At 47.7% G+C, this 16,307-nt stretch overlaps 1 protein-coding gene across 5 annotated transcripts in view; it reads left to right on the top strand.

Annotated features, from left to right (window-relative positions):
* Positions 1-16,307, top strand: part of SLC39A11 (solute carrier family 39 member 11) — a 359,113-nt gene that overhangs the window by 297,435 nt on the left and 45,371 nt on the right. The gene's annotated exons all lie outside the window — the stretch shown is intronic.

Below are 16,307 nucleotides of genomic sequence, written 5' to 3'. Positions count from 1 at the left end.
AGGCAGCAACTGGTGCTCCCTCCTGCTCCTGCCTTTCTCTTTCTGGGCGCTGGCCTCTCCTGGTTGCATCCCTTTCTGTCTGCTCCGGCACGGGTTCTTCTGTGGGCTGCTCCTCGTGTGGCCTTTTCTGAAATGTTGATGTTGCCCAAAGGTTCATCTCTAGGGCACCCATTCTCCCACCTCACGCACCCTCCTTGAGGAACCGTCTCCATTTCCATCACTTCATTGTCCGTCTATCTGCAGTGGTGCCCACGTTGACCTTCAGCCTAGACTTTTCTCCTGAACTTATTCCTTTGGACCTGGGTACCTTCTGGACATCTCCACTTAGTTACCTCACAGGATCCTCAACTCCGCGTTTCCAAAGCTGAGCTTATTGTTTCCCTCCGCTGTCATGCACGCCTGCCCTTCTCAGAATCTCAGAATACACCCCCCCCAAGGCAATGGCACCACCTCCGTTAGTGACCAACGGTGTATCTAGTGATAATGGTTGTCAGGAACTAATTTCTCACGGAACCCCTTTCCACCCTTCCCCGGTTCCCAAACTTGTCTGGGACCTCTTTATGCCTCATTACCTCCTTCCATCAATTCCCGCAGCTGATGTGGGGCCCCTGCGTGGTCAGTATAGTCACTGAATCCGAATGTTACACGTTAAGGGATGTGTTAGCCCCGTACATGTGTGTGGGCTGGCGTGTTCTAGAGTGAAATTTTCCCTGTTCTCCACTTGTCATTCCTGCCTTTCAGACTCCCAGAGCCCTTCCTCGCTCCGTCGCCAGCCGCAGCATCTGTTAACGTGATGCCTATTGTGAAAATCAAATGAGACAGGAGATGGGGAGGGGCCTTCAGAATGTAAGAAATGTCACCCAAATCGAGGGTTAATTATGATTCATAAAGCCCTGCAGACAGCTTTTCTAGCATCAGACATGGGGAGGGGGAGTTTGACTCTGTCCCTTGGCACCGCCGTTTTCATCTCGGCTTCGTTTAAATCATGAGAGATTCAGGCTGGCAGGATTCAGGGGGCTGAGGAGCCCCCAGGGGCTGACCCCACAGAGGAGCCGTCACAGGCCAGGTCCTCCCAGAGCGTGGAGATCTGTACACACCGCACAAGGTCTGCGCCCAGCAAGTGACAGCCCTGCCCCCGGCATTGCGCTTACAGGTCGGGCTTATAGGCTGGGCTTTCTCTCTGGTGGCACCACATCTCCTGTGACATCAAGATGTCAGCTCCAATGTCCCCCTATGCTGCCACCTGCACTTTCTGCCAATCTTTATACCTATTTCTGTAGAAAAGAGAGCCAAAGCCTCTCCGACCCAGCTCCTCCCTTTCCTTGACCAAACAGATTTTACATAAACCCTCAACAGGACCCTTGCCCGGGGGTTAGGGGTAGCGGGCAGCAGCCCTCAGTGTTTCCAGCCTCACAAAACCCTCTGCTAAACAAGGGTCATTGGGAGATTTTCATGCCGCCGTGTTCCACCTGTCACAGCCTGTGGGGCACAGCTGTTAGAGCCATGCCACCATGCCACTGAGTCCAGAGTGTCCTGGGGCGGGGGCGGGGGGAGGCAGTGGGGGAGGGGCGTCCATGTAATGCTTTCCCTCAAGCAGACCCTACCCTTCAGCCCATTTTCCTCACTTGTAAATCCGTTGATAGTTCGTGATTTGGGTGCTTCCTTTCCGAATGCCTGTGACCTTACTCTTCGTTGGTAAAATGCTGAATAGCCCCCAGGCGAGGCTTGTTAGCTTTCTCTGCCCTTCGCTGTCTCTACAGACCACAGACCACTGGGTTTAGTGAGAGGATGTGGACGAGAGGGTAGCAGAAAGGGAGGAAGGTAGGAAGGAAAGAAGGGAGGGGAGGAGGGAGGAAGAAAAAGAAAGAAAAACAGAGTAATTGCTGGGGGGAGGGGTGCAGAAACAAAGTCAGCAAATGATTGAACCCATCTTTTCAAAGAGAAAGCTTTTGCTTTTTAAAATTCCAGTTCTATGTGATTAACACATGGCACACCTCAAACACAACACAGAAAGGTTAAAAATAAAGGAAAAAAGATACAAGTTGAATACTGATCAAAAGAAAGCAGATATTACAATTTTAGTATCAGACACAACAGACTTGAAGGCAGAAAGCCATAGGAAGAATAAAGGTCAATACTTAATGACAAGCGAAACAATGCAGCAGGGTGATATAATGACCCTGCATCCGTATGCAGCTAGCAACATGGGCCTTAAACTGCTTAAGAATTGTAAGGAAGGGCAGCCGGTTCGCTCAGTGGTTAGAATGCAGTGCTCATAACACCAAGGTCGCTGGTTCAGTTCCCATATGGGCCAGTGAGCTGCGCCCTCCACAACTAGATTGAAAACAATGACTTGACTTGGAGCTGATGGGTCCTGGAAAAACACACTGTTCCCCAATATTCCACAATGAAAAAAAAAAAACCAAGGAAAAACGGACAAACCACCATCAAGCTAGGAAAGTGCGATTTCCCTCTCTGTCACTGATTATACAAATAAAAAGTTAACAAAATATACTTAATGGGCATAGATAGAACCCAAATCCAGCAATTAGCAAACTTACATTCTTTTCAAGCGTGCGTGTGCGGTTTTCCAAAATGGATTAGAGTACTGAGCCCAGAGAAAATCAGAATAGCCTCAGATCAATACCATTTGGACCACATTCTCTGACCTCAGTGTGATATAATTGAAAATCGATAATGAGAGATAGCCAAAGCAATGTATTAGTGGGCAGTTAAACCCACAGGCACCAGAAGGGCAGCACAGCCTAAGCTCCGAGGGAGGAAAACAAACCAAACTAAGAAACCAGTGGACGAAGGGCAGGTGATGGAATGGGCTGTATTTCATCCGGAGCAGGGGGATGGTCACCTTGGATGGACGGAGAGGAGAAGGGCAGGTCATGCGGTGAGCAGGGTGGGTCCCGAGGTCTTTGGGCCGTGGGTGGAGGATGCAGTCCCCATGTGTTGCAGTTCCCACGGTGCCTTATGGAAGGGAAGGTTGAGGGGTAAAGGAGAAGCACATTTCAGCAAGAGGTTGGCAACTGGTGGTTCTGACGCAGGGAAATGACACAAGCCAAGAGGAGGTTGGAACACTGCCCTGGCTCCGATGGGGGCGTCTGTGGGGAGGAGGCAGACGGACCAGTGTGAAGAGGTCAGCAGTTGGACAAATACCTATTGACCACCCACAGCTGTGTTTTCACAGCTCCGAAGGGCATTCGGGGTGTGGTGACAATAGTGGGGTGAAGACGGACTGATGGCAGGAAGAGACTTTAAATGCAGAACCAACAGACAGCATTTGTCAGCGATGTCGTTGCTGTGTGGGAGGGAGACGGAGAAGCCAAGTGCAGGGGACAAGGAGACCTAGTAATCTCGTGCTATGGAAGGGCTGAGAGGGGAGAAGAAAAGTTACCTGGCACGTGCCTGGCGTCCACATGGACCGCGCTAGCTGAGCCAGGGAGTTTCCTGTTCATTTAGTGTGGGGGTTGGCAACCTGTGGCCCGTGGGCCAAATGTGGCCCAACAGCCATATCTGTAAATGAAGTTTTAGTAGAACACAGGCACACCCATATGCTTCTGCGTATATTGTCTGTAGCTCCTTACGTGCTGCAGTGGTTGAGCTGTCTAACTGTCACAGAATCTTAAGGCTGAGAGCTGAAAATATTTATAGTGCGGAGAACCCTAAATTAGTGGACATAGCCCATGTTTTAGTCCAGATTCACCAAACCCTCTGACACCAACTATCTTTTTTTTACAACCTCTTACTTGTGTCCTGTTTATAATGTATCTGGAAGCAAGAGGCATCACAGCCACTCACAAGAGAACTGAAAGGTAAAAATAAATACTCCAAGAAGGCAGTCTTCAATTCCGTTTCACTTCCCTGACCAGGAAAGAGGGCAGGTCCCCAGCGTATAATTTCTGTGTGGCTGCTGCCATCTAGTGTTCAGATGCTGTTACTTCACCTTTTTGGAGCCCACCCCAACGTTCTCTTCCACTGGGTACACCTTCCTTCCATGCTTTATAGCTTGCGTGGGGGTATTCATTGACAATTCAACGTCCCCTGAATGATGCAGAATCTCAGCCAGCAAAGGGCAACCTATAGTTCAAGGGAAACACAGCTTTCTTCTTTCTGACCTGGTCCTTAGCAATGTCTTTTGGTTTCATCACAAATAAATTCTTCAGCCCACATATTCTTGGGGAGTTGGCTGCTTAAGCGGTTTTCCTTTCTGAAGTGTCGTTACCTCCAGAGGACATGTTTTTCAGAGAGGAAACATGCCCTCAGCTCTCACTTAGCTCGGTGGCAGGCAGAATTCAAACCAGCGGGGAGGACAAGGTCATTTATGCTTAAACATTGTGCTTCACATGTCACTTCCTGTTTAAACACACATCCGGGGGTGTTTGTCACCTGTTGATGTGCTGCTGGACAGGTGCAGCAGGCATCCTCGAGCAGGCTGCGTGTCGCCGAGGAGGCTGGCTGCAGACCTCACAGTGTGCCATGATCCACAGAGCACCTTCCCGCTGTACCCCTGGCGTGTTTGCTGCCGAGGGCCCCCACCAGCTAATGCAGACCCCCAGCCAAGGATGCCAGCATCTGGACCTAATCTAGCTCCTTAAGTTACATGTGGGGACATCAAGATAAATTTGAGAGTGTGCGTTTGCCTCCCAGATCAAAGCGGAAAACACAAGCCTGTCTTCAAAACCAATGTGTATGTGAAACTATTAACAATCATTTTAGACAGCAGCCTGTAGTCAACCAAGCAGCTATTTGTTTAGAAACAGAAATGGCAACAGACACAGTTTCCTGGTCATCAGTCAGCATTAACCATTGACGAGTATGCCTGTCTGTGTAAGCCCTGTTATGTACGTGCGTCTGTCTGTCCAAGTAGCCCCCCTCCTTTGGTTCCAGGATAGCCCGGAAAACAACATTTGCAAGTTAAATGCAGAGAAGTTGAAAGGGAGACCGTGTTGTGGTGGCGAGGAGGGTATCAGAGAAGTAGAACGGGACCTTTTTCATGATGGCTCACTCAGCCATCTTAGAAGGAGCCAACTGCTCTAGCTACCTGCACATCACACACTGGTCTTGGGATGCCCCCAGGTCTCCCTGCAGCAGGACCAAGTTCCCAGACTGCCTCATCTTGACCTCCCTGCCTGATGAATTGGCTCTCGCCAGCACCCCTGCCGGAGAAGTAGAACCGCAGCTTGAAGACAGGAAAGTGCCCAGGGAAGGAAATAGTTTCACACATTGACCCAACCACTTCCACCGCTTTCCCAGCAGAATAACACACACTCTCCCCCGTGCCGCCTCCTCTCGCCTTTCAATCACTTCAGCAGCATTGGAAGTATATTCTTGTGCTGTTACTTGCAATAAAAGATGGTGCTCTTGGTTTTATTTTGTGCAGACAAGCCCTTCTCTTGAACCCATCGAATTCCCGTGCTTGGAATTCTAGAGAAATCTATTAGCAGCCCCTTCTCTTACATTTCTCTTTCCAGTACTCCCACCCACCAATAGCCTTCCCCGGAATGATTAAAAGACAGTGGAGTTTGGAAGTGGTGGCCGGCAGGCAGCGGTTGGCAGACAGCGCCACCCTGTGGACGTTCCCCGTCATAGCTTGCTAGGTGATGTATTAATACAAAACAGGACTAAGGTAGGACGCAGAAGGCAATTGCGAGAGGTCTTAGATATATCGGAGGCAGTGTGCAGCTTCTACAGGAGTCATACCTGCAAAGCTTAAGGACCGTGTACAAGATTGTATACAAGTTTATAAAATTGCTCTGTGCGTTTTTTTCAAAATAGTGGTGTCTTTATATTCCAGCTATTTTGACCCTGATGTCGCTTTCTTCATTGAATTCAGCACTTACAATTTTCCATTGTCACCGTATTTCCCTGTGTCAGAGACCAACAATACAGTTTCTATGTGTGCCAACACAGAGGGGAAGGGAAAATGGGAACCGGACAGTGCGAGCAGAAAGCTACTCTCCTCTTTGACTGTCTGTGCTAGCAGAGGGAGATAGAGGTGTGAAGACCCCTAACTTCAGCACAAGCTCCCCCCCAAAAAACAATTTGGTTTTTATGTCATTTTAGGGGTGACACATTTATTTTTTTATAGTGACTTTATAGAAATAATGGCAGGTATTAGATCACTCCCAGCAGTAAAGAGAAAGGGCCTAACGCCAGCCAGACACATGCGTGAAGCCAGACTGGGACTAAGCAGTTTCCCATAGACGATTGTAGGTGACAAGCAATCAAGTCATTTATCCGTCTGTCCATCTGTCCAGCCGTCTATCCATTCCTCCCACAGAGATCACTGAGCCCATTGTATGGACGGACCACATTTTGTAAATCCATTTATTCGCTGATGGGCATTTGGGTGGTTGGCACATTTTGGCTGTTATAAATAGTGCCGCTGTGAAACTCGTGTACTAGTGTTGGAGCAGACCTGTGTTTTCATTTCTCTCAGGTACACACCTAGGAGTGGAATGGCTGAGTCATATGGTAGCTCCATTAACTTTTTCAGAAAGGGAGCCTAAAAAAGTTCCTTATGGCCCAGGACCTAGCTCTCTACTGGGGTCTTCGATGGCCTTGTGGTGATTTGCTTGGCCAGGCTGGATGAGAGGCTGAGAGAGTGAGGGGTGGGTGGCTCTTCCTCCCCACTGAGTTTCCTTTGCTGCAGACCCTTTGCTGTATGTGTGGGGTGGGGCGTATTTAAGAACATGGATTCTGGATCTAGGCTACCTGGGTTCAAATCCTGGCTCTGCCACTTACTGGCTGTACACTGGGTGGGTTTGTTTTTGTTTTGTTTTTCCTGTGCCTTAGTTTCCTAACCCGCCAAGTGTCCATAATGATAGTATGTATCTCAGCGGATTATTCTGAGAATTAACTGAGTTTATAGACACAAAACACCGGGAACAGTGCCTGGTGTGCATGTGTAGCAAGATGACGTACAACGCAGTACTTGTATTGCTTGTTGGCCCTGGCCAGCCCACTGCTGTCCCAGCCCGGGTTTCAGGACAGACACTCCCACCCAGCAGGAGAATGCGTTCACAGTGGCTTCCGCAGTGTGCGTGGAGCCAACACATAGGCCAGAGGCCCGGGTGCAGGAATACGGGCCGCTGGGTGTGTGTGGCTGGGCCTCGCGTTGCTGCTGCTGTCCTGTGTCTTGGGCTCCGTGCCTGACTCTGCCTCAACGTCCTTTCCTCGATTTCCCCTTTGGCCTTCCCAGGCTGATGTTGCCGGGAGGTCTCACGGCCCTTCCTCTGGGTCTGCTGGGTAACCGTCCTCACCATCACTGCTGCGTGGCATATGCTTTTCTCAGTCCTGCACCCTCATCGGGGAGCAGAGCCTGGGCTGTCTCTTCTGTTCTCCGCACACACAGGATCCAGGACCCAGCTGTGCGTGGTCTGCTTTGCATGAGGGGCCCCGATGGCCTGGAATCCTACAGATGGTTTTATAATGGGCAGCCCCCTCCAGCCGGCACTGGCTGCCTCACTCTTGTCCCCACCCCCTACTTCCCTGGACTTACTTTCAGGCCCCTCTAATATAACTGCAGAAGTTACGCCCTCCACACTGGGAGGGAGGCACCGGGCGGCCCGCCTATGTCTGCTGAGCAGCTTGTCCCCCGTCAGCCGGACAAGGGGCCGTTTATGCCGCGGCCCCCTCCTCCGCCGCCGCTGCCCCCAGCCACCCCCACCCAGGTCCCTGGCGACAGAGTTGGACATCTTGGCACAGGGGACGGATCTCTACACAACGTGCACTCTGTTTAGCCTGAAGCAGGCTTGGGGGGAGGCAGGGAACCCGCAAAGCTCTTTGAGAACAGGAGTGTGGTTTCTTTGTGACTTTCCCAGGCGCTGGAGATGACACATACTTTTCTCTCCTCAGTTCCCATCGCTGCCCTGTCCCAGCCTCCCTCACGCCTTGTGACAAGCCACTCAAGGCAGAAAGCAACCTTGTTTGCCAGAGCAGCCCTCTGCGGGAGCCCCAGGTCACACTGAGGGAGCTCTAGGCGTGGCTTGTTGGGACGGTGGTCTTCGTTTCACAACATTTTGCCTGGCAAGCGAGGATGGGCGGCTTGGGCGCCTGTGCGGCACTAGGATGGGCAGCTGTCATTATGAGCTGTTTACACGTATCGTTTTGGCCTCGCGGCTGTCCCAGTACGGAGAGAGGACGCGGGGCCTGGGGACATCCTCTGAGGTCATGCTTACGGCAAGGGGCAGGTTCTGGGTTTAACCGAGGTCCCTCTGATGCAGAAGCCCCTGAACTAACTGCCTCTGCCCGGCTCTCTCACCCCACCCCTGCCTCTAGCAACCACGGAACAATCATGAAAGCCAGCATTTACTCAGTCCTTTCCCTGTGCCGCTCCTGTGCTCACTGACTCACGTGGATTAGCTAATCCTTAAAGCCCCCACCCGCACCCCATGAGGGAGAAGTGACCACCCCTGTTTGACAGATGCAGGACACACCCAGGGGCACGCAAGTAAGGGGCGGAGATGGGATTTGAACCCAGGTACCCTGTCTCTGGAGCCTGTGCCCTCTCCTACCTTCCCGGTCTTACATAGCTGCTGTGGCCAGAGAGGCTTGAAAACTGCCCCCCAAAGTGTTTGTAGGAAACGGGGTCAGCTCAGTTGTAAAAAAGCATCTAATCTCCCATTGGGAATACTTTGGCACTGGCTGTAGGCGTTCTGATTCCTTTGTCAAATGCGTCTTTAAAACCATGTCTCCTGTGGCGTGTTGGGAAATAGAAGCATATAAAAACTCCCCAGTGAGAGACAGACTTTCCAGCCAGTCTCCCTGGAAGCAAGTTATTTCTGTTAAAGATTGCACTGAGCCGCGCTCCAGACATTTGCTGCTGCGGTGAGAACCGTAACCCTTGCCGGGTGCCTCCGTGCAGCAAGGTGCCGAGGGAAGGAAGGGGAGAGGAGATAAAACTGAAAAGAGACGGTACTGAGCTGGGGGCCATGTGCCATGACCCACTTCCCAGCCTCACCTCCTGGAAAACAGGTGGACGGGTGGGCTGGTCTCTGGGAGGACAGAATTCCTGTGCAAGCGTTTCCTGTGCTGTAGGTTCCAGAACAAGAGGCAGTGGTCAATGGCATAGGAGCCCCAAGATTTTAGAACGATGGTGTTGTGGGTTGCAGTGTGTCCCCCAGGGAGGTACCTTGAAATCCTAGCCCCCCTGCCCCGTGATCTTCTTTGGCAACAAGGTCTTTGCAAGTGCAATTAGTTAAGATCAGGTCATACTGGATTCAGGTGGGTCTGGTGTCCTTGTGAGGAGAAAAGACACACACACAGAGGAGAAGGTCATATGTCAACAGAGACACAGAGGGACCCCCCTGGCCATAGGGTGACAGGCAGAGATTGGAGTGACACAGCTACAAGCCCAGAAATGCTAAAGGTTGCCAGGAGCCCCCAGAAGCCGGAAGAGCTAAGAAAGGATCCTGCCCTAGAGCCTTCTGAGGGAGCGTGGCCATGGTGACTCCTTGATTCTGGACTTCTTGCCTCCAGAACCGTGAGAATAAATCTGTTGTCTTAAGCCACCCAGTTTGTGGTACTTGGCTACAGCGACCACAGGAAGCGAATACGTGGGGTCTCCCCACTCTCCATCCTCCCGCCCTGCTCGGCTTTCTTCAGTTTCCCCCATAGGCTCTGAGCATCACTTTTTAATCCATCGTCTTCTCCACCTCGATGCCGTTTGTGTTCCCCACCCTTTTGGTGGCTTTCATGTTTTATTGCAGGAGGAGGTTAAGGTTTCATTTCGTTTTGTTTTGTTTTTCCCGTAAGTCTCTCGCAGTTCAATTTGGACCAAATTAGAGAAGAGCGGTGGCTTTCTCCTTTTTTTCAGCAGCCGCCTTCAGACGCTGGCCCATGGGAGAGTCAGGGCTGTCCCCCGTATTGGAGCTATTAAACTGTCGTAAGAAAGAGGCCTTTGTCACGGGAAACACGGCACTCGGCTCAGAAACAGAGGCAGATTGTGCCAGAAAACAAACAACAAAAAAAAAGGTTCAACCACAGAATTCTTTGGGACTTCAGTCATCAGCCTCTCGCTTGTTCTTAAGAGACAAATTTCCTTTCTTTGGTGTAATTCCATCAGATAGGTCGTCAGGTTTTAATTCTGTCCAGAACCGAGGGCTGGGGGCCCTCCCCAGACCATGTGCACGGGGCCACCACCCAGCTCCCCGTCTGCATTACCTCATGCCTGCAGGTTGGGGAGTCAGAGGCCCCACCGGGCCTGCTCCGGGGGCTGGGCCTGAAATAGATGTTTTTCCAGTCCAGGGAAGGGAGAAGCAATTGGAGAAGCCAGTGAGGACAAGTTGCAAACTCCTTAGCCCATGAGTGTGAAGACTTGTATAACTTTGCGTTCCGTTTGGGAGAGGCCATGCACGAGGCCAATGGAAGTGAAGTGACTTGCCCACAGCCACGCCGGTCACTAACGTCAGACCGTACTGGCCTGCCCGGGACCAGTGGTCACAATGCCACTTGACCCAACAAGGCACTTGGGAACTGCTGTGAGCGCAGAGCCTCAGAGGCGTGACAGCCACCCGGGCACAGCTGAGCACGCAGGGTCTAGGTCCACACTTCAGACGCCGAGTCAGATCTCGGGATCTGGCCCCACGTCAGTATGTTCCACAAGCTCCCTGTTGTGCGGATACCCCCACAGCAGAAGAACCACTGTTCTGGAAGGAAAGTAGAGAAGAGGGGAGCCCACCCCCATTTCCAAGGTCCCTTCTGGAAGGGATATGAGTCCCAAGCCCACTTCTTTCCTAAGCTGGGGAAGGGAGGCCCCCCTGCAGAGTATGTCGCCCCTGGCCTCAGGTGAGCATTTCATTACAGATGAAGGACAACAAAAGAAAGGCTGGCTTTTTATTACGTGAGGGCAGATTATTACCTAATTTGCAGGACCTTATGCAGAATGAAAGCGCAGGGCCCCTTGTTGCAGGGAAAAAGCCTTTTCCTTTCTTCCTTGCTGTCTCTCTCTCAACCTGTCGTGGTGCTTTGTTCTGTTAATTTTTAATTTGTGGTAAATTCTACACAGCATAAAATTTACCATCTTAACCTTTTTAACTGCACAGTTCAGTGGCATCAGGTACATTCACGTTGTTGTGCCACCATCACCACCGTCCTTCTCCAGAAGCCTTTTCATCTTGCAAAACTGAAACTGTCCCCATGAAACACCAAACCCCCCCCCCCATTTGCTCCTCCCCCCAGCCCCTGGCAGCCATCCTTCTACTTTCTGTCTCTATGGCTTTGACTCCTCTAGGGACCTCATATAAACAAAATCACACAGTATTTGTCCTTTTGTGTCTGGCTTATTTCATTTAGCGTAACGTCCTCAAGGTTCATCCATGTCGCAGTGTGCGTCAGAATGTCCTTCCTTTTTTTAAAGCCGAATAATATTTTGTTCTATGTAAATGCCACATTCTATTTGTCCTTTCATCCATCGGCAGACCCTTGCGCTGCTTCCAGCTTTTGCTTTTTATGAAGAATGGGGCTATGAACACGGCGCACACATATCCCTTTGAGACCCTGCTTTGAATTCTTCTGTGTATGTACCTGGGAGTAGAATTGCTGGGCGGGTGGCATGGGAATTCCATTTTTACTGTTTTGAGGAATTTGGACATGGTGTTTTTAATTTGCTGTTTAATGCTGTGCTCCCTTGGGCACAGGGGCACTTCCTGGAGGGGTGAAGACCCTCACCCCTTGATAGTATCTGACTTCGTGGGGTGTGTGCATCCAACCCTGACCTTCCCGGGACTCAGGCCCCTGAGTGGCTGCACTCGTCGCCCAGCCTTGCGTGAGAAAGAGCAGAAGGAAATCGGGGGAGAACATGGGGCTGCCTTGAGGAGTAAGGAAAACTGCAGGTGTGTGGCAGTACTGGACCCCAGGTCGCTGTTAACACCCACCAGCAGGGCTGTGGATGTTTACAGCTGTGTTTCTTCAACTGTGACTGGAGCCTGCAAAGACGGGATGGGGTAGGCACTTCCCAGAGGGACTGGCTGGTAGCTGGACCGCATGTCTCTGTTCTGCCTTCACGTTCCTTATGGCGTCCGCTTGTTAGCAAGACACAAGCAATGCATGTCATCAAAAGTGGCCGTGATGTCATCACTCTGACTTGTGTGCCGTACAGCACGTGGCGATCTCTGTTACCCCACGTGGCCATCCGTAACCTGGGGCTTCTACCTCCTTTATACACCTTTAGAGGGGGCCCACTCTCCAACTAAAGACTAAAGGACCTGGCATGACGTGCCCCTCAGTGTGTACAGACAGTGGTTTAAAAGTTAACATTCACGATAACCACTGTAAATGGACCTAATATGTTTTTGTAACAGCTTTATTGAGATATAATTCGCTCATTTAAAGTATGCAATTCAGTAGCTTTTAGTATATTCACAGAGTTGGGCAGCCATCACTACAATTGGTTTTAGAATGTTTTCATCGCCCCAACAAGGAACCCTGTCCCCTTTTGTAGTCACCCCCATTTTCTCTCAACCTTTCAGCCCCTTACAACTGCTAATAATCTATTTTGTGTCTCTATAGATTTTTGCACATGTATACATGGAATCATGACACATATGGTCTTCTGTAGCTGGTGTCCTCAACGTAGCATAATATTTCCATAGTTAATCTACATTATAGCATGTGCCAGCTCTCCACTCCTTTTTATGGCCAAGTAATATTCCATTTATGGGTATACTTACCTTTCATTTATATGTTCATCGATTGCTGGATATTTGGGTTGTTTCTATTTCGGCGCTATTGCTGAAAAATGCTGCAACGAACATTTGCGTGTAAGTGTTTATGTGGACATTATTTTCAAGTCTCTGGGGTATATACTTAGGAATGGAATTTCTGGATCATATGGTAAACCTATGTTTAACCATTTGAGGAACTGCCAAACTGTTCTCCAAAGTGGCTACATCATTTTTCATTCCCACCAGCAGTTCAATTTCTCACATCCTCCTCAACACTTGCTATTATGTGATTTTTTGATTATGGTCCTAGAGGGGAAGTGGCATGCCATTGTGGTTTTGATTTGAATTTTCCTGGTAGTTAATGATATTAGACTCTTTTTAAAGTGTTTATTGGCCATTTGCATATCTTTGGATAAATGTCTATTAAAGTCCTTTGCCCAGTTTATGTTTGAGTATGTGGCTTTATTATTGAGTGGCAAGAGTTCTTTATGTACTCTCTATATATGTAAGTCCTTTATCTAATATATGACTTGCAAATATGTTCTCCCATTCTATGGGTTGTTTTTACTTTCTGAATTTTGTCCTTTGCAGTACAAATTTTTAAAATTTGAAGTCCAATGGATCTCTTTCCTCTTTTGTTGTTTTTCGGTGTCATATCTAAGAAACCATTGCCACAAGAAAGATTGATTTCTGTTTTCTTCTAAGAGTTTTATAGTTTGAGCTGTTATGTTTAAGTATTTAATTTATTTTGAGTTAATTTTTGTAAATAGTGTGAGATAGGGATCCAACCTCATTCTTTTGCATGTGGATGTCCAATTGTCTAACACCACTTATTGAAAAACAGTCTTCTTTCCCCTTTGAATTGACCTGACACCCCTGTTGAAAATCAATTGACTGTAAATAGGAAAGTTATTTTTCCTGAACTCTCAACTCTGTTCCAGTGGTTTCTATTTCTATCCTTATGACAATACCACACAGTCTTGGGTACTGTAGCTTTGTAGTAAATTTCTAATTCAGAAACTGTTAGTCCTCCAACTTTGTTCTTCAGTCTCAAAATTCTATTAGCAATTCCTGGTCCCTTGTGTTTCCAAATGAATTTTAGGATTAGTCTATCAATTTCTGCAAACAGTCAACTGAGATTTTGATAGATCAAGTTCAGAAAGTGTTGTCATCTTGTCAACATTAGGTTTTCCAATCCATGAACACGGGCTGTCTTTCCGTTTGTTTTGGCCTTTACTTTTCTTTCAGTAATGTTTTGTAGTTTTCAGTGTACAAGTCTTTCTCCTCCTTGGTTTAATTTATTCCTAGCTGTTTTTTAATGCTATTATAAGTAGAATTGTTTTCTTAATTTCACTTTCAGATTGTTCATTGTTAGTGTATAGAAATACAATTGATTTTTTTTTTTTGTATATTTATATTTATATCCTAAAGTCTTGCCGAACTCATTTGTTAGCTCTAACTGTTGTTGTGTGTGAGTATGTGTGTGTATGGATTGCTTAGGATTTTCTGTATACAAATTCATATTATCTACAGATAGATATAGTTGTACTTCTACGTTTCCAATCTCGATGCAACATTTATTTTTCTTATTTAAATGCTGGCTAGAGCCTCCAGTATAATGTTGAACTGAAGTGATGAGAATAGACATTCATATCTTGTTCATGACCTTAGGAAGGAAGCTTTCATTCCTTCACTATTAGCATGAGGTATGTCGGCTGTGGATTTTCATAGATACTTTATATCAGGTCAGGGAAGTTCCCTTCTATTCCTGTTTGCTGAGGATTTTTGTCATGAATCGGTGTTGGACTTTGTAAAATGCTTTCCTGGCATCTGTTAAAGATGGTTGTGTTTTTATTTTTTATTCTATTGATACGGAATATTGCATTGATTTCCGACATTAAACCAACCTTGTATTCCAGGATTAGATCCCACTCGGTTATAATGTATAATCTTTTTAAAATAAGTTTCTGGATTTGGTTTGCTAGGATTTGGTTGAGGAATTTTGCATCTATAGTCATAGAAGGTATTGGTCTTTAGTTTTATTTTCTTGTGATGTCTTTGTCTGTTTTTGATATCTGGGTAATACTTGCAGTCCAATTAGATACACCCCTTAATTTTTTTGGATTTGTACAGCTAGGTAGAGACTAGTGCCTCTCACAGAGGTTGAGAAAAGAATGAAGAGTTTGATGACTGAGTTTAGAGCAGGGTATGAGAACCCTTTGGGTTTTATCCCTGCTAACCTAGCAATTGCTCATCTGTATTAAGGAAAGTGTGGTTCACGACCTCCAGCTTCTCTGGGACACTTGGTAGGCTTGTCGCATCCTCTTGGAAACTCTCATCTACATTCTGGTCAAGGAATACAGGTATATAGCTCCTGCTGTATACGATATATAAGATTCATGTCTGGTATTAAGGTGAAACTTGCTGTCAGACCTCTCACCTAAGCTTGGCTCCCTTGTTATTTATTTAGATCTCTGGCTCTGAATTCTTTTAGCGGGGATTCTGACCCCATTTTCTACCTGGTCTGTGGAGACAGAAGCCCTCGTCCTGTACACCATGGAGCTTCCTCACTCCAGGCTTCGATGGCATGTTCTGCCTGCTTGAACCTGCCTCTTTTCTGATACCTTCTCCTTTCCCTGGACTCTTCAGACTGTCTTGTCTGCTTAAATTTTGAGTTGCTCATCTGTCCTTCCTCACTGGTACTGCCTTTTTCCATTGCCTCCTTCTCGCCAGGATCTTGACTTTTGTTTCCCCATCTAGACTTGACTCTTCTTGCATCCCGTCCTAATACCAACTGACCTCGCGTCTTCCCAGTATTCCCACAATGTCTAATCTGTCCATGTTGCTGGTCCTGGGTTTCTCTGACCTGTCTCACCCTGCTGCTGGTAATGTCTCAACGGTGACCCATGGTATTGATTTTCAAGGTAAAAATTCGGTTTGTTACCCTCTATGGTTTCATTAAATACATGAAAGCATATCTCTTGACCAAGGGTCTTTGCAGATGGAGAAACAGGGAAGTGCTAAAGCTTTCCAGAGGAGGATTACCTTTAAGCTCTGTGGAAAGTTTCTCATATCACCCAGCAAAGTATTAGAAACCTTTTAAAACAGACCAAAAAGTCAAACCCTTACAATCACAAACCCTGCTCTCTGGTAGGGCCATACCGAGTATTTTAGCTGGACTCAAGACGTCTGGTGTGCTGTTCATCCTGCAAATGCTCTCTCCACATTGCCTTTTAAATTACCTTCCATTTAACGTAATGAAAAGAGGGAGAGGACAGGCCAAAATGAGATAGAGGGTGAACAATACCGGTAGGTATGGTTGGCAGAACAGATCGTCCTGAGATATCTACATGTTCCCAAAGGAACAACCAAATCAATTTGAATAGGAACAGCAAACAATCACAGTTATAATTAAAAAGAAAATTTCTGGGTCCTGGTGGAAAAAATACCTAAGGATGTAGCTGAAGAGACCTCACCACATTTCAGGTGAGTTTAACGTAAGGAAACTTGAAATTAGACATATCCTGGACAACTTGTTGAATTACAAAGATCAATAAAATGCCACAAAATCATCCAGATAGAAAAAAAAACAGGTTATTTATAAAGGGATTAAATTCAGATTGATCAGAA

This window comes from Rhinolophus sinicus, chromosome 12 (assembly GCF_057876585.1).
Source record: "Rhinolophus sinicus isolate RSI-liver-muscle chromosome 12, RSI-T2T, whole genome shotgun sequence".
In the NCBI taxonomy this organism is placed as follows: Eukaryota; Metazoa; Chordata; class Mammalia; order Chiroptera; family Rhinolophidae; genus Rhinolophus; species Rhinolophus sinicus.
This window is presented reverse-complemented; position numbering and strand designations above follow the sequence as displayed.